Here is an 18,660-nt window from a genome sequence, read left to right on the forward strand (position 1 = left end):
TAAGTGAGGTCACTACCCAACATGACTGGCTAAGCACCTGCGTCCAGAAAAAGCGTAGAAAGGTTGTCTTTTTCAGCTACACGGCATCGTCGCAGTTTTCCTCAAAAAGGGTTGTTTTTCACGCACTGATTGCACAAAAAAAAAAAGGGTATCTTTTTAGGTTCACAGGTTTCAACGTTTTCTTTAAAAAGGGTCATTTCAGAAAAGGTGGGATACGCCATTAGGGTCCATTTCAGAGGTTGATGGACACGGTGGATAGCACTTTTGTATGAAAGTGACCCCCTGGGGGTCACTATGTCTAGTTACAACAAGAACACTCAATGGCTTTTCCAGTTTGTGGCTTCTAACATGACCAACCCTTAGTAAAATCTTACCCTTAGTAAAATCTTACCCTTAGTAAAATCTTACCCCTAGTAAAATCTTACCCCTAGTAAAATCTTACCCTTAGTAAAATCTTACCCTTAGTAAAATCTTACCCTTAGTAAAATCTTAGTAAAATCTTACCCTTAGTAAAATCTTACCCCTAGTAAAATCTTACCCTTAAGTAAAATCTTACCCTTAGTAAAGATCTTACCCTTAGATAAAATCTTACCATGAAGTTGTCAGACATGGGTCTGACTTTTCTCACTGCGATGGCTACGATCACATGGTTTTCAAGATGGCAGTCTGCTCGGGAAACCTTGTCATATATCGGCAGTAAAATCTTACCCTTAGGTAGTTCAAGATGGCTCTGCTCGGGAAACCTTGTCATGGCAGTCCTGTGGGTAGTCAAAGAGATGACCCTGTAAAAGAATGTCTTATTACAGCCATCCTTCTCTTGGTAACCTTCATCATGATTGGAAATATCATTTGGCTCGTCAGGTGATTGGCAAGCTCCAGACTTCATTTCACATCTGTGAAGAAATTGACATAGATTCCCAATAAATTATGGCAAAGACTTCCCCAAAAGGCAATTTCAAGAGCATTGTCAATCATCATTTTGAAATGTTTGAAAATTACAGTGACGTATTTTGTTATCAGTGCCCTGTATATAGTTTAAAATAATGCTAACAATCAATCCTATGCTGGCACTGTATAGCTTCTCTTCTGTATGCTTCATCATATATGCTAAGTGAGGTCACTACCCAACATGACTGGCTAAGCACCTGCGTCCAGAAAAAGCGTAGAAAGGGTGTCTTTTTCAGCTACACGGCATCGTCGCAGTTTTCCTCAAAAAGGGTTGTTTTTCAAGCACTGATTGCACAAAAAAAAAAGGGTATCTTTTTAGGTTCACAGGTTTCAACGTTTTCTTTAAAAAGGGTCATTTCAGAAAAGGTGGGATACGCCATTAGGGTCCATTTCAGAGGTTGATGGACACGGTGGATAGCACTTTTGTATGAAAGTGACCCCCTGGGGGTCACTATGTCTAGTTACAAAATCTTACCCCTAGTAAAATCTTACCCTTAGTAAAATCTTACCCTTAGTAAAATCTTACCCTTAGTAAAATCTTACCCCTAGTAAAATCTTACCCCTAGTAAAATCTTACCCCTAGTAAAATCTTACCCTCAGTAAAATCTTACCCCTAGTAAAATCTTACCCTTAGTAAAATCTTACCCTTAGTAAAATCTTACCCTTAGTAAAATCTTACCCCTAGTAAAATCTTACCCTTAGTAAAATCTTACCCTTAGTAAAATCTTCTCATGAAGTGCAGACATGGGTCTGACTTTTCTCATGTGAGGACGATCACATGGTTTTCAAGATGGCTCTGCTCGGGAAACCTTGTCATATATCGGCAGTCATAAGGTTTCTGGCCAACGTGGGTAGTCAGTCCTGGCATGTCGGGAGAGATGACTCCTGTAAAAGAATGTCTTATTACAGCCATCCTTCTCTTGGTAACCTTCATCATGATTGGAAATATCATTTGGCTCGTCAGGTGATTGGCAAGCTCCAGACTTCATTTCGAATCTGTGAAGAAATTGACATAGATTCCCAATAAAAGATGGCAAAGACTTCCCCAAAAGGCAATTTCAAGAGCATTGTCAATCATCATTTTGAAATATTTGAAAATTACAGTGACGTATTTTGTTATCAGTGCCCTGTATATAGTTTAAAATAATGCTAACAATCAATCCTATGCTGGCACTGTATAGCTTCTCTTCTGTATGCTTCATCATATATGCTAAGTGAGGTCACTACCCAACATGACTGGCTAAGCACCTGCGTCCAGAAAAAGCGTAGAAAGGGTGTCTTTTTCAGCTACACGGCATCGTCGCAGTTTTCCTCAAAAAGGGTTGTTTTTCAAGCACTGATTGCACAAAAAAAAAAGGGTATCTTTTTAGGTTCACAGGTTTCAACGTTTTCTTTAAAAAGGGTCATTTCAGAAAAGGTGGGATACGCCATTAGGGTCCATTTCAGAGGTTGATGGACACGGTGGATAGCACTTTTGTATGAAAGTGACCCCCTGGGGGTCACTATGTCTAGTTACAACAAGAACACTCAATGGCTTTTCCAGTGTGTGGCTTCTGACATGACCAACCCTTAGTAAAATCTTACCCTTAGTAAAATCTTACCCCTAGTAAAATCTTACCCCTAGTAAAATCTTACCCTTTGTAAAATCTTACCCTTAGTAAAATCTTACCCCTAGTAAAATCTTACCCTTAGTGAAATCTTACCCTTAGTAAAATCTTACCCTTAGTAAAATCTTACCCCTAGTAAAATCTTACCCTTAGTAAAATCTTACCCTTAGTAAAATCTTCTCATGAAGTGCAGACATGGGTCTGACTTTTCTCATGTGAGGACGATCACATGGTTTTCAAGATGGCTTTGCTCGGGGAAACCATATCATATATCGGCAGTCATAAGGTTTCTGGCCAAGGTGGGTAGTCCTTGCATGTCGGGAGAGATGACCCCTGTAAAAGAATGTCTTATTACAGCCATCCTTCTCTTGGTAACCTTCATCATGATTGGAAATATCATTTGGCTCGTCAGGTGATTGGCAAGCTCCAGACTTCATTTCGAATCTGTGAAGAAATTGACATAGAAAAGTCATAGATTCCCAATAAATTATGGCAAAGACTTCCCCAAAAGGCAATTTCAAGAGCATTGTCAATCATCATTTTGAAATGTTTGAAAATTACAATGAGGTACCGGTATTTTGTTATCAGTACCCTGCATATAGTTTTTAAAAATGCTAACAATCAATCCAATGCTGGCACTGTTACTTAAGAAGTTCCAATTAATTGTATGTTATGAAAATTCAATCAATCTCCTTCATTTAATAGTGACTTTATAAAAGTAAATAGTAAATAATTGCATTTACAAATACAAATACAGACTCTTTGTAAATTTGTATGTAACAGGGCCTAGATTAATTAATGTATTGAAGCCCTTCTGCACTAGTTGGCCAAGAGGGATTAAACCTTCCTGCATGGTCATTGACAGGTGGTTATCTCTTAAATCAGCTCTCAATTAACTTAACCCTTACTGTACTGGGCTATTTTGAGCACCTTACTGACTGGGGGAGGGGCCTATGATCTCGGCCGTTGAATGCCTGATGAACAGGAAAATTTGCATGTTTGTAGATATTTACATGTACATAAGGAACAAGATAGTATAATTTGTTTTTTTCCTAATATGCAAATTTTTGTTGTTAAAGCCTAATTAAGTACAGTATGCAAAATGCTAATTTTATGCATTTTACAGAAAACTCGACATATTTGTCTGTAGACTTGTGAAGAATCTTGAAAATGTATTGAATAAATGTTTCTTTCATCTCAAATCCATGAGGTTTCATAATTTTTATGATATTTGAAAATGCATAGGTTAATTTGAACCAGAACGTCAATGACGTAGAGCTCATCCGCATCTCGCAACAATATCGTAAATTTTATGTGGTACACTTTTGAACTGGTCAAAAAATAAAAATTTGATGCCCTGGAAGAGACATAATTTCATTTAGCTGTACAAGAACAAGATTAAATAGAAACTAAAGGAAATGTAATGAAAATTGGTTGAAAAATATATAGTTTTATGACAAGCAGGACTTGAACTTAGTAAGAGATAAATGTAAACATACTGACCATTTATTATGATAAGAAAAGGACAGAGGTATAAATAGTCAGTAAATTGTCAACAGAAAAATATGACAAAATAACAATTTTGTAAGGGACAAAAACAAGTAATTAATCAATGGAGCAAAATCACAAAATTCTGTGTAGAATTTTAGTAAACCAAATTTAGCTCTACCAGATAAAGCAAACCAAATCAAAATCGGTCAAGAAATGAGGGAGAAGAAGCAATTTTTGTTATTTTTGGAATCAATTTGCATAAATTACCATAATTAATCAATGGAGCAAAATCTCAAAATTCTGAGATGTTTAGTGTACCAAAGTTAGCTCTACCAGATAAAGCAAACCAAATCGAAATCGGTCGAGAAATGAAGGAGAAGAAGCATTTTTTGTGATTTCCCCTAGCCCTATCATATGAAACAATCAGAATCAAAATAGGTTGAAAAATAACGAAGAAGAAGCATTTTGAAAACTGTGGACGGACGGACGGACGCCACGCCATGGCATAAGCTCATCGGGCCCTTCAGGCTGGATGAGCTAAAAAGCGTAGGTTAATTTGCATTAGTTATGAATACGGAAATTAAGCATTTATGAATATCAAATCTGGAAATGTACAAGGAACTAGAATCATTACAAAAATTGTCAGACTCCACTTTTTGAATGTTGAAACTCATTATTATTCATATGAAACTTCTTTTCAAACACAAAATAGTTATTTAGATGTAATTAATAATAATTTATGCAAATTTGATGCAATTTTCAAATATTTATTTTCTTATGTATTTTATTGTTTTTTATTTCTTATTATATCTATTGTTTTGGAATACATCAAGTTACTTTGAGAAACATATAAAAGCAATTTGATATCAATTCATATCTCCCACTTGTATTCACATTTCTGCTTGTAATAATAATAATAATAATAACAGGCATTTCTATAGCGCCGTCTATCTAGATAATTCTATTGCGAGGCGCATTTATTATTACCCCGGCTTTAGCCTAGCTGCCGTACATGAATACATGTATATGTAATTATAGCACTTTTTGACGACATGCGCATACTAATTGTTATGTAACACCTTACAGATATGTCCGATTTCAACGAAAATGATATCAAAATGTGTGTAAGACTTCAGGAAAAAAAGTCCTGAAATGACAATTCAAAATTCCAAGCGGTAGCTAGGCAATCTCTGAAAATGTCGAGGGGGGGGGGGGGGCTCCTCCCCAGTACGGTAAGGGTTAAAAAAGAGGGAAAAGATACTAGATAGCCCCACATTATGAAGATAAATATCCAGGAAATGATATGTTTATGTTCCTCATTCAATGGTACTAAATGGATGGACATTAGAATGACGACATCAGCTGTTTCAAAACAAATTTTGGGGGTCAGATATTTTTGGTGTTAGAACACATGCCAAAAATGTACATCCTCCCCCCCCCCCCCCCCTCTATGGTTCAGGCTATATTGTTATGTAGTACTTGTATCACTCCCCCTCCCCAGGGCTCGAATTACCCACTGGCAATCGGCAATTTGCCGCCATGCCCCTCTCACTGGCCGGAATGCCCTTTTCAAAATCAAAACGTTTACGGCCACAATATTTTAATCCACAAAAGTTTTGCCGACATTATAGTCATCATAAGTCAACCCCGACTTGTAATGTGCCCCTATTGAGATCTAAAAACATTAATTATCGGCAAGGTTTTGTTTCACCTACGGAGATCAAAAAAAAAAAATTATCGGCAGGGTTTGTTGCCCGTACGGAGCTCTAAAAACAATAATCATCGGGAAGACTTTGTTGCCCCTACGGAGATCTAAAAACAATAATTATCGGCAAGACTTTGTTGCCCCCACAGAGCTCTAAAAACGATTATTATTGGCAAGGTTTTGTTGTCCCTACAGAGCTCTAAAAACAATAATTATCGACAAGGTTTTGTTGTCTCTACGGAGCTCTAAAAATGATAATAATCGGCAAGGTTTTGTTGCCCGTACAGAGCTCTAAAACAATAATAATCGGCAAGGTTTTGTTGCCAGTGTTTGATGCCCGTACGGAGCTCTAAAAACAATAATTATCGGCAAGACTTTGTTGCCCCTACGGAGATCTAAAAACAATAATTATCGGCATGCCTTTGCGGCCTCTACGGAGCTCTAAAAACAATAATTATCGGCAAGACTTTGTTGCCCCTACGAAGATCTAAAAACAATAATTATCGGCAAGACTTCATTGCCCCTATGGAGATCTAAAAACAATAATTATCGGCGAGACTTCATTGCCACTATGGAACTCCTAAATTAATAACTATTAGCGGGACTTCATTGCCGATACGGAAGCATATCTTCATCGAAATGACTGAAACGTTTGCCACAAAAACCGTAATGACTCAGACTTAGTTTTTTCAATCCATCTCCGTCCTTTTTATTAAGACCAATCAATATCGGGAAGTTTTGTATACCCATCGTTGGTTCAACATCTTCACTTCGCGTTGTGACCTTTTTTGGTGCGTTTTCAGAGTTTTTAATCAGTGAAAAACTTGGATTTTTCTCTGGAGGAGGGTCGGGAATCAAATCAGAAAAGGATTAAGAGTTGAGATAATGGTACATCGAATCGTCTTCTTTCCCATACGTTTTAATTAAAAGTGGGAATTGATTTCAGAAAAGGATTAATAGTCGAACGGTACAATGAATTGTCTTCTTTCTCTAATAATTCAATGAAACGTCAAAGGGGGAAACTCCCCCACTCCCTGCAGGCCTTCACCCACCCCACCCTCCACGCACCCCACTGCCGGATCCAGCCGGCGGCAGGGGAGGGGACCAAAGAGGGGGCCCAATTCGTGGGAGAATATAAGGGGGGGGGGGAGGGGGGGTAGTGAGAACTATTTTTTTTTTCTCCCGAAAATTTGAAAATCGCGCTGGCCGATAATTCACTCGGGGGGGGGGGGGGGGGGGGGGGGGGGGGGGGGGGAATGAGCATTTTTTTTTGGGGGGGGGGGGGTTGCAAATACCCCCATTATGAAAATGGCGTGAGGTGATTTTACTCTTACTTTCAACTTTGGCCTTAGTGCCCCTTAGGATAGATTTGTGCCCCTTTCAGTGGATTTGTGCCCTCTCAAAAAAGTGGCCTTGACCCAAATTGATGTAATTCGAGGCCTGCCTCCCTTCAGTCATTCACCTTTCATTCACCTTTGTCCCTCCTCCATGATAAAACAGAACCCCATTATCCCATTACATTTTATTATAAACAATTGACCATTAATGACCACCCCAGAGTTAGCTTCAAGGATCGAACCACATTCCAATAACTATGACTCATACTAGGCCCAAACCCCAGTCACTTGCACTCTCCATTGCCACTCCCCATACTACCATAGCAACCCTGACCATTGACCAGTCATAAGCACGTTTAACCCCCTGTTCACACACAACATTTTCTGTGATTAGGTGTGATTAGCTATACCATTTCGCGATAGTGATACCGTTTCGCGATAGTTTTACGATGAAAATTGTGTGTGTGGACGCTCACTAACGATACGTCGTATAACGAAACTAGTCTAATGAAACGCAGGTTTGGGCATCGTTTCGAACTGAAACTCAATAAAGAATCACGCCTAATCACGGAAACTGTTGTGTGTGGACAGGGGGAGTGTAACTAGTGTATCTAACTGGGCGGGGCTTAACGTGACCTCGAGCGAAAGGAGACCAGACCTCTCATTTTCGCTTCCATTTCATGACTGCAGTAGCAAACTGTGCACCTATACGACATTTCGCTGTAGAGTTTCAGGATTACTTTCTTCTGTGTGTGGACATCGTGGAATTTATACGATGATTCTTTATATGACGTTTCGTTATAGAGTTTCGGGATAAATTGTTTTGTGTGTGGACACGCTGTAAGTCACCCATCCCAACATTGTTTCTCTCCCCAAAACTTTCCATATTGTAAAGTTTGCTGGTCATAAGGACTTTGATTTCAGCCATCAACCGCTGAAGATAATTTACTACCGTCTACATGTAATCTCAACTACACATGTACATACAAAGTAATAGCATTGAGAGTTGCTGCACTTTGCCAAATAAATGTATCTCATTTCAACTGTATAAAGAACTTGTATTCAGCGGCTCAGCCTGCTAATTTATAAACTTCTCATCATTAAATAAGATCCCAACACGACAATATGTTGGGGTAAGGGTTGCTATTGGGGTTCAGCTGTGAGAATAGGATTAGGAACAGTGTTTGTCACAGGGTTCAAGTTATTAGGGACTTTTAGATTGAGTGGACGTAATAATTCAGTTAGTGTGCATTGAACAGGAAGCAATAGACCAGTTCATAGAAACAATCTGCGCAGATAAAGGTCACTTGTACAAATTGTAAAACCCATGAGACTATTACTGGATACATTCTAACGAAAGTTATGTAATCATTATTCATGCATGCACCCTTGAACAGTCGGATTATCCATGTTTTCAGGTTTCCTGGATTAAGATTAGCAACATTATTACATATTGCAAATAAATGCTGATTATATGATTATGCTAATTAGGTTATTACAAAAATTGCCCAAGGTTGCCAAGCTGAATTTACTTCAATACCCATCTAGAACGAGAATCAACAAAAAACCTTGTACTTGACAATTTTTCCAGGTCATGTACAGTACATGGTACTGGTATATGGTACCGTTTAAGTACTGGACTAAAACTATTTATTGCATTCAAGGCCACTACATTATACTAGAAGCTACATGTACCTTAGATCATTAGAGTAACATACATACATGTATTTATCATTACCTACCAGATGTTTATCTGTATCCTCCATTTCTGCTGGAGAATCCTCAAAAGAATCCTCCTCCATTTTTCTTTGACTTTCTGTTCTATGGTCATCTTGCTTCACGCCTACATGCAGTAAAAAAGGAAGGTGGGTAGATAACAAATTAACAATGTGCATTAATATTTGCAATTCTCCAACCATGCAATTCTACTGCGAGTTGCAATTGATTTATACTTGTTAACTTTTCACAAATAATAGTAACAATGTTGTTTTTAAAACTAAAGATGACAACAAGTTCAAACAAAAATTTGGACATTAATTGGCAGCTAGTTTGGTCCTAGTTTTTGAGTTGACAGTGACATCCTGTGTATGATTGACCTGGGATTGTCGTCTGCTAAAGCTTGGCAGATAATCAACCGAATCATAAATAATAGGCCTAAGCCTTCGTTTTACATGAGTTTTCGACACATTTTGTAACTATATTCTGACCAACATTATGCCATGATCTACATTAAATGCCCTTTCTTTGAAATGTGCAAATCAAATATAGGACTATTTGGGAAATGAATTTTGAGATGAAAATTGTCATTGTTTTATTCTTGAAAACAAAAATAATATTTACTTTGAATGCTTTCAACTTCGATTCTCATAATTTGAAATATTCATTTTGCCATCTGAAAAAAAGCAGTCATGTGCCTTATCATATTACCATCTTACCAGTATTGCCAAAAAATATTTTATGGAATAAAATGACACACAAATCCCAGGATAACCATTAAACAGCTAGACTGGTTTTTGGTTATTATATGAATAACTACAATGAATCTCTGGAAATGTGAGGAAAACAACGCCCTCTTATGTTGCCCAGTAAAAATCATCCAATCACCGATGGAAAATTGCCATGTAATCATCTTCATCAACAAAACCAATAATCCAAAGCCTTGAATCATAAATAATATAATGCAATAATATACATGTAGCTGTCTCATAATGCCTTTTTTTCTTTGTATCATAGATCTGCCAATGTTTGAATAACTCTTTGTGTTTCATATTCTACTTTCTAACTATGCATCTAAATCAGTTATGTAAATACAATGACGTCGTCAAGCAAGAATCCTGGCAAAAATATAGAACGGACGCGCGTACGCGTCCGTCTCCAGCTGTACGGGTATTTTGAGGGCCTTTTTTTCGATCTGAACACTAACTTAGGGTAAAGTTGAAATGATATCACTTTTTCTAGATTTTTTTCCACGTAACTTCATTATTTTTTTCATAGATGAGATGAATGGGTTAGGGCTGCGACGAGTAGTCGAATGCTCAAGTACTCGCATTGTTGACAACTTCTCGTACTCGAATATTCGGCCGCAAAAAAATAGTCCAGGACGACGCTTACCCGTGCCAGGGAGAGCGGCGGCCGCTTGCATGGTACCGTCGGTAAAAATGTTTCCCAACTCAAGCACTGTCAAACTCATCACTCAGAAACTGGGACCAAATGTCCGGATTTCTGTTTGGACTCGGAGGAAAATGGATTATTCTGTCATCTTTGGTTTTTAAAACAGCATTGTTTACTGTTAATATTATTATTAAATCGGCGCCTTCAACTTCAACTCGAAGTAAAATTGCATGCGTTTTCGGCGAACGGACCTGGGATACTACCCCAGTGGTGGCAAAAATTAAGAGGCACTAATTTTTTTAATTTTGGGGGCCAATTCATGAATTTTTGTTGTTGTTGCCAAATTCGTCAGGAAATATTTGTGGCGAAACAGCAAGCAATTGAAAAAGAGGGGGGGGGGTAGAAAAGGGGACCCATGTCTAAGGATCTTTCCTGAAAAAGTGACCCATCTGAGCAGCACATCACCGTATATCCACTCCAGCAAAGCATAGAGTCAATGCTAATGCGTATTAACCTCTAGCACTAGGGGCGATTCCACGGTAACGGAAGGAAACTCAGACAAGATTTTTGAACTTCAGGTTCATACTAAAAGAAATGTTTTATTAGTATGTATTAAACTATGGGGAACAAAATGTGTTTCAGTCAAGTGGAAAGCTTCATCAACTTCACAAAGTTTGGATAAACACTAATTAACTGGAAAAACCATGTCCATTTTTATGTCCTTCCGTTACCGAGATAATTAATATGCACATTCTTAAACTACTTAACTATAATGACAATTTTTTGGGGAGAATTAAAGGCACTTATATAGGTATTATATCTGTACTGTTTCACATCTTATACTAATGAAACAGTTCTTTTAGTATGAACCTGAAGTTCAAAAATCTTGTCTGAGTGTCCTTCCGTTACCGTGGAATTGCCCCTAGGCAGTACAGTTACGTAACAAAATGCGTTGACCGATCTCGCCACACACAGCGCCTTATGCACAACAAGTAAAACAATACAAGTTTAAGAAATACCACCATTTTCGTTCTGAACATCGCACATCCCTGATTTTTGGATATGTTTTCTAATGATATCTCTTTGTACTAGCTTGTAAATGACAGCTTCTAAAACCGCCCGGTTTTGTTGAAAATGTGAAAAATTCAGCACTCCGCAAAAGTCCAACTGATCAACTTTGCTTCCCACACACACTGACACAGAGCATAACATTTGTTCAAAAACTTTGGGATTGGGATTTCTAAATTGCGATTTTTATACTTAATTTTCGTAATATTCATCCAAGATTAAAACATATTCTTTTTCAATATTTAATTATAATATACCGAAAGAATCAGCTCTGTAGATTATCCCGTTTTTACGTTAGAGCAATAGTTTGAACCTCCATCATTTACATTTATGTGACAGTCAGCCATTTCGAAAAATGCGGCACAATAAAGTGTTCAATTATTCGGGGAATCCCAGAGTCGGATTTGGGTTACGGGGTGTTTAGGAAAGGATGCGGAGGCTCCTGATTGGTCAAATATATATCCAAGCTCATTTACATAAAATATAGATCTTTGGAAAACTTCGGAGTTTGTTGCATCAAAATCCATCAATGGGTTTAGATTCTGGAGCCATGTGAAGTTTTTACCGCCAATTTTTCACCTGAAGATTTCGTCCGATTAAAATGCAACATCGTATATAGGTCAGTTATTTCATCATTTATAACAATCAAAAGTAAAATCCCGAAATATATTTATAACAACGCCCGAATTTTAATAATAGTTTTGGGTGTCTGGATTGCCATTTTGCCCCAGCAAGACTCGTAATTTGTATTCGTGCGTATAAGCGAAAGTCCGCCTGAAACGGTCACATGTTCGTCTCGTGCTCGTCTCATGCGCATGCGCACAAGATGATGCACAGACGATGCACAAGTGCTCGCTGCTTCGTACTGCAATGATATGAAAAATATGTCCGTAAAATCGATATGACATGCGCTCGTGTCGATAAAATATGAAGCCTATTTCGAACGTTCCACATATGATTCTACGGATTATATAATGTTTTACGCAACTTTCTTCTTTTTTATTCTTTAAAGCCGATATTTCTCCGTGATACCCACGTCCCGATGTGTAACAAAAGTCAGTCCCATACGTAGCATTTGATGCTGCAATTGACTGCAGATAATTGATTTCATTTCTTTATTAATTATGCTAATAAGGCATAATTAAGTAAGTATCATTCTTTTTAGAGATTGTTCTTAACCTTATTGAAATACATTACATACTAGCTCAATAATAATGTGTGTGCTAAATTTCGGGTTAATTGGATGCAGCTTTTTGCTTCATTTTCATTGTTTTTCTTGGTATTAAAATGGCCTCTTTGTTAATTAAAATATGTTAATTAAAAAAAACTATATTATATACATTTATTTAAGTATCATAAAATTGCCACATCTTGAATGTGTTTATGCTCAGTTATATTTTTCAGGTGAATTGGTTGCAACAGCCAACTTATAATCATATGCTTAGAAAAGGCAATTTTCTTGTTAATATGTAAATTAATATGCTAATTAGGCACAAGGTAATTATCTGAGATATATAAAATTGTTATGGTTAAAATGCTTGTGTGCTTATAAGTAGGTGTGCTAAATTTCAGGTGAATCAGTTGGAGCATTCTAACTTAAATGATGTTTATATATTCTAAAAAGCATTCTAATTTTAATGTTATAATTAATATGCTAATTACGCGATGGATTAATATGATGACATAAATGGTACCCTGGGGTACCAAAAAAAATTCGGCCATTTTGTTGAATTTTTTTTTTTTTTTTTTAAGGCTGTACCCTGGGTTACCAAAAAGTGGGAAATTATTTTTGTGTGATTTTTTCAACCTTCAATTGTGTCCAATGTTCTTGTAAAAAATCCTTTAAGTCCTGTATTTCTAAAATTCATTGTTGTTATGAGTAATTATTCTATTATTGATATCATTTCATGCTGTTATGATACACCCTGTATTATTATTGTGGTATAATTAAAATTATTAATTATAAATGAAAGTTCTATTTTTTTTTTTTTTTTTTTCCAAAATAACACCATCAGCCTGCTCCTTGTCTCCCCCGTCACTCGCCCTCCTAAACACCGCTACCACATCAGCGGCCTTCTCCTCCCCCAACTTCTCTACAGCACGAGATCGAGCTCTTTCAACTTTCTCGGCCCTTGTAATCTTCCGTCTTTTACGTCCTTTCCCTTTCAGTAAATCCCCGTATCCACCATCACCTTCCACCCATGGCATTTTCAAAGTTTGAAAGTTTGACAGTAACGCGCGCGTTAACTATGTCGATGATGCGATGTTTGTTTGTTGTTTTTTTTTCGAAAGAGTATACAGGTACGGTACGTACGTGCAATAACATCAAGTTCTAAAATAGCCGCGGGTCGGGACCGGACGCCGGAGCTAGCTAGCACTATAGTGTGCGATAGCCACCGTAGTGCGCTTGTGATCGTGAGCGAGCGCTATAGCGCGAGCAGTGCATGCATGCACACCATGCATAGTAAACACCATAGAGATACCACGGAACTATGTACACGCACTCCATACATTGTACTCGAGTGGACGCGAGATGGCGCTACACAACGCGGTACCCCGGGGTAACGCGTGGTGCATCATATACAAGAATCGTTAAACCGTTATAGCTTAACTATTTGTGTGCTAATTAGTTTATGTTGTAAATTTGAAGTCTATCGGACGAGGCATTAAGATTCTAAAGCCATTAATGTCACAGAAGATATCACTTTCTTGTTAAAATTTAATCAATTATGCTAATTAGGTAAAAAGTAAACATCAGAGATTATTTTTTTTAATGATTTTTAAAAGCCCATGTGACATTTATTTCAAATTCCAAGTTTCGTGTTAATAGCTTAAATGGTTTTGCTCTTATGACACATTATGTATATATTTGACCTAAAACAATGGTGCCATAATTAAAACAAAGGATATAATAAGAAATACACTTAGTATGCGTCTACAAATGGTGTCATTTGCGTGTTTTTAAATGGGCATATCTCGAGAATGAATTGACAGATTTTCAAAATTCAAACAGTTTTTTAATGCTGGTCCCTAGTTCTTTCAAACTACCATGAAAAGAACACACTTAGCTTAACTCTATTTTTTCACCTGAACTGCCTACTAGCACTGCATGCTTGCTGTGAGGCAGGTATTATTAGACCTAAACACAAATATACACACCACACAATCTGCACACATCCATGTCGGTGCAGCTGTAAGCAAAGTTTGACACTAGACTTCCAATTTGAATTTTAAAATTATTCTTTTTAACATCAGTGAGTTAAAAAAATGTATTTTACTGCTGTTTAGGTGTCATCAATTGTCACTAAAGTACCGATTTTTAGTGAAATCAGTTGAGTTTTGTACAGTGGTGTTTGAAATGTTGAGAATCAAAAGCACAGCTTTTACTACACAACCAGGATAGTGATGCTCCTATGTAGTATGTGTGAGTATACCCAATATGCAGGCGCGGATCCAGGATTTTCCAATAGGGGGGGCCGGAAATTCGAAATTCGCGCAGACCGTTATTTAAACTTACCAATACTGACAAGGTCATATTAGAAGCACTGTACATTAATAGTGTACTGGTACCTACAAACGGGCACCATTATTTTGGAAAGGGGACATGCTCACGTCACATCTCTTGTCCGATATCAACATTCCCCGTTTTCAAGTTATGCTCGCGCGCAATTTTTTTGACATTTCCATCAGTGGGGGCTGAAGCCTCTTGCTCCAATATCTGTTTCCTGGTTTAATAATTTGGCGAGCGAGCGAAGCGAGTGAGCGGAAATTTGAGCTTATGTATATATGTTGTGAAAGTGTTAATCGTCACCAAAATATACGAGATAAGATATAACAAATGCATATTGGTATTTTTTAAATTTTCGGGGAAAGAGAGGCTGCAACCCCATCCCGCATTAAACTGCAGGTGTTTTGAAATCAAATCAGACTCCCCAAAAAAGTATAAACCAAAACGCACGAATCCAGTTTCAAAAATCCAAAAAATGTCAGCTTCAGAGGGGGGCACATCACCCCTCAGACTCCCTCTAAAAGTATTAACCAAATCGCACGAATCCAGGTAAAAAAAAAATCAGCTTCAGAGCTAGAGAGGAACCCCCCCCCCCCTCCCCACACACCATGGGTGTCGATCCTCACGTAATACTTATTCATCAGGGGGGGGGGGGTGAATGAATAGATCATCCCCCCCTGATGAATAGGTATCAGTGACAGATCGACACCCATGCCACACACACACACACATACAGACACCCCTGTGCGCGCAAGCGCGAAATTAACGCTGGCGCTAATGCGTAAGCAGGGGCGGCGGAGCTATTTCCAAAGTGGAAAGCACCAACAAAAAAGGGCACCTACAAAGCGAAATCTCAAAGCGAAAATATACATTTTTTTAGACATTGGTATATACCCTTTCATTGTGATTCCATTATCAGGGACGATTTCAATATTTGTTTTACTTTATAAAAAGATATTGCTTAAGCATCACACTTTCGGCTGGGTGTGATTGTCTGAATATTTATTTGCGAGCGAGCAAAGCGAGCGAGAACAAAATGTAAGATCTGTGAGGTCGCAGAGTGAAAAATTACATCTTATAAAGAGGAAAAAAAACAAATCATGATGGGGTTATAAGCATCACGGAAGACTGAAAAAACTTTGTTTTAAAGTGACATATAATTGTATCATCTATAAATGCGAGGGAGCGAGCGAGCTTTAGGGGAAATTACTCTTAGTCGCTTTAAATTAGGTGCAAGACTAATGATGAGCAAGTTAGGGGGGCACGTGCCCCCCCCCCCCCCCCCCGTGCCCCCCATGGCTACGTGCCTGATGATAAGAGGTTAAGGGGACACTTATCGAAAGGGATAAAGACACTTATTAGGAAAGAAAAGGAGCATGTGTTAAGGTACAAAGAGTAATTATCAAAGATTCAAACGGGGCACTTCTTACACCTGAAAGGAGGCACTCACCAGAAATGAGATAGGGCACTTATGAGTATGGGAAATGGGCATTTGTCGACGGAAAAGGGGCATCCATCGGAAATTGATTTATCAGAGGTGAAAAGGGGCATTTATGAAAAGGGGATAGGTCCCTTATTAGAAAGGAAAAGGGGAACGATTCAAAATAAAAGGGCAGTTAGCAAAGGTGAAAATGGGCACCCATCATAGATGAAAAGAGTACTTATCAGGAGGGGAAGGGGTACATTTCAAAGTAAAATGAGCATCTCTCAGATTTGAATAGGGGCAATTATCGGAGGTGAAGAGAGCACTGAAGTGAAAAGAATTAACTTCTCATATATGAAAATGGTCATTTACCAGAGATGAAAAGGGACACTTTTTATTTATGAAGGGCCTCATTTTTCTAAATAGCCCTTATCAGATAGGAAAGGGGGCACATGTGTTGATGAAATGTGCGCTTATCCGAGTTAAAAAGGGGAAGGGGCACTTCTTAACAAAGTAAAAGTGGCCCTTTGGGGGGTACTTGAAGAGTGGGGCGAACTTTGCCCCCTACCCCTGCCACCCGCCCCATCATCTGAAAATCCAAAATGATGTTGTAGGGGCCGGGCGCGGCTTTATCATGAGTGTTTTTATGTGAACCTCTTTAAAAAAAAATATATTATGCTGGATTCCGACCCAGATTGCACACTCTAAAATGAAAGTATGATCATCCCCAATACGCTTGCAGTTCACGTATGCACCCCTTCCTCCTAATCCATCGTTACCGTCACTGCCATTTACGTATGGCCGGCCGGTGTCGTGGCGTTATGTGTCTTAGCGAATTCACGTCTGTACAGACGCATATCGCCAGGCGATACGCGTCTTAGAGACGCGTCTCGCCGCATTCCACCGGCGATATGCGTCTCCTAGATGGGCGATATGAGTCTGCGATTGGCGAAAAGTGTCCACTCTATTTGTTAACGTTTATTTTCAGAAAAACCTTAAAACAAAAAGTTTGGCGTATTATTTAGTTGTTTTTATGTTTGAAGTGTTATGTTTTTATAATGGGGCGTTGCAAAAAATGTTGAGTTGCAATCGATTGCAAATAACTCATATTTTGCAACTATATCAAACGAAATATCTACATTAAAACAAAATGGCGATATATTTTCAATAATTAAGTTTAATGTCAGTATAACTTAAATGTCAATATATTTCTAATCATCCTCGGGACAATTATTCACTGCACAGCCATTAATTTAAATCGTGTAACATGTCTACATGCATGTATATTCGGAATACGAGTCTGAATTCTTAGACTGGGCGCGCGGAAATGTACGTACGTACGTACGTACGTACGTACGTCCAGGCCGCGCATATTTGTTTTATTGTTCAGTCAATACTGTGCGAAAGACTGGAGACAGAGTCTACTTTTGGATTGCTGGAGCTGTACATACTCGGGCGTGTAGCTAGCAGCGGCTGTGATTAGCCACATTAATTGTAGGCAGGGGCGGCGATCCCAGGGGGACGGGGGACACGTCCCCCCGGAAATCCGAAAAAGTGCAAAAAATGAATAGCAAATACTGACTACAGACTGCAACACACTTATAAGCTCTGGAGGGCCCAAGAGTACAGCGTTTAGACTAATAAAAATGCAAACAAATATTCTCGCTTGTTCGCTATAGCATCCCTTGCATAATATCCTTCAAAACATACAAGTAAATATTGTAGAAAATCTATATATTCCATTGGTATCACGTAAGCACAGTTTACACTGTATATTTACACTGTATATTTACAAGATTAAGAGTTATAGAAATAGATCAGTGCTAGTGTGCTACAAAAATGAATATTCCGCTTGCTCTTTTCAGTAAGGAGTAATACAACATATTAAGTGTATATATTTGCCAGGCTGATAATTTAACATCGGTAGAGCAGTGGTCTTGTAATCCGGTGACCCGGGTTCGAAACCAAGTCAAGGCGCTAGTGCCCTTTTGGAAGGCATTAATCCTCATTACCAGGCCCCTCGGAGAGGACCTAAAGCCGTCGGCCGTCTGGTTGCTTACTAACAAAACAAGCATTTATGCTTTCTTAGCAGTCAGGTAAAATAACCGCTACCAGGCTGATATTTGCCATTTCAACTCCCATAGCGATATCAATATACATGTATATGACAGAGGTCAAGAGTGGGAAATAGAAATCCCATCCATGCCCAAGCTTCCTACTGATACTAAAATTTACCTCCTAAACTGATATTTACAACCCTTCGGACTGCCCACTAGTTACCAGCAAAGTAAAAGAGGTATATTGCTTGGTTTTATAATATAGTTTTGCTAAGGAAAGTAATTTTTTAATACAATAAAACTTCAAAAAACCTGTGAGGGGATAGTCAGTGCCGTCACCTTCGCCCCTCTCGTTCACAATGCTCCCTCGTCCCTCGCACTGGCGTACTGATGGGGGCTTGGGGC

The 18,660-nt window shown here is 38.4% G+C and overlaps 1 long non-coding RNA gene across 1 annotated transcript in view; it reads right to left on the reverse strand.

The window, feature by feature from the left end:
- Window positions 1–18,660, reverse strand: part of LOC105440780 — a 30,051-nt gene that overhangs the window by 4,230 nt on the left and 7,161 nt on the right. Inside the window, exons 2-4 of the long non-coding RNA XR_004062999.1 lie at window positions 8,831–8,931; window positions 2,720–2,999; window positions 1,662–1,944 (exon numbers count right to left, since the gene is read on the reverse strand). This is a non-coding gene — a long non-coding RNA (uncharacterized LOC105440780). The remainder of the gene's footprint in view (window positions 1–1,661; window positions 1,945–2,719; window positions 3,000–8,830; window positions 8,932–18,660) is intronic.

This window comes from Strongylocentrotus purpuratus, unplaced genomic scaffold, assembly GCF_000002235.5.
Source record: "Strongylocentrotus purpuratus isolate Spur 01 unplaced genomic scaffold, Spur_5.0 spur5_scaffold_10, whole genome shotgun sequence".
In the NCBI taxonomy this organism is placed as follows: Eukaryota; Metazoa; Echinodermata; class Echinoidea; order Camarodonta; family Strongylocentrotidae; genus Strongylocentrotus; species Strongylocentrotus purpuratus.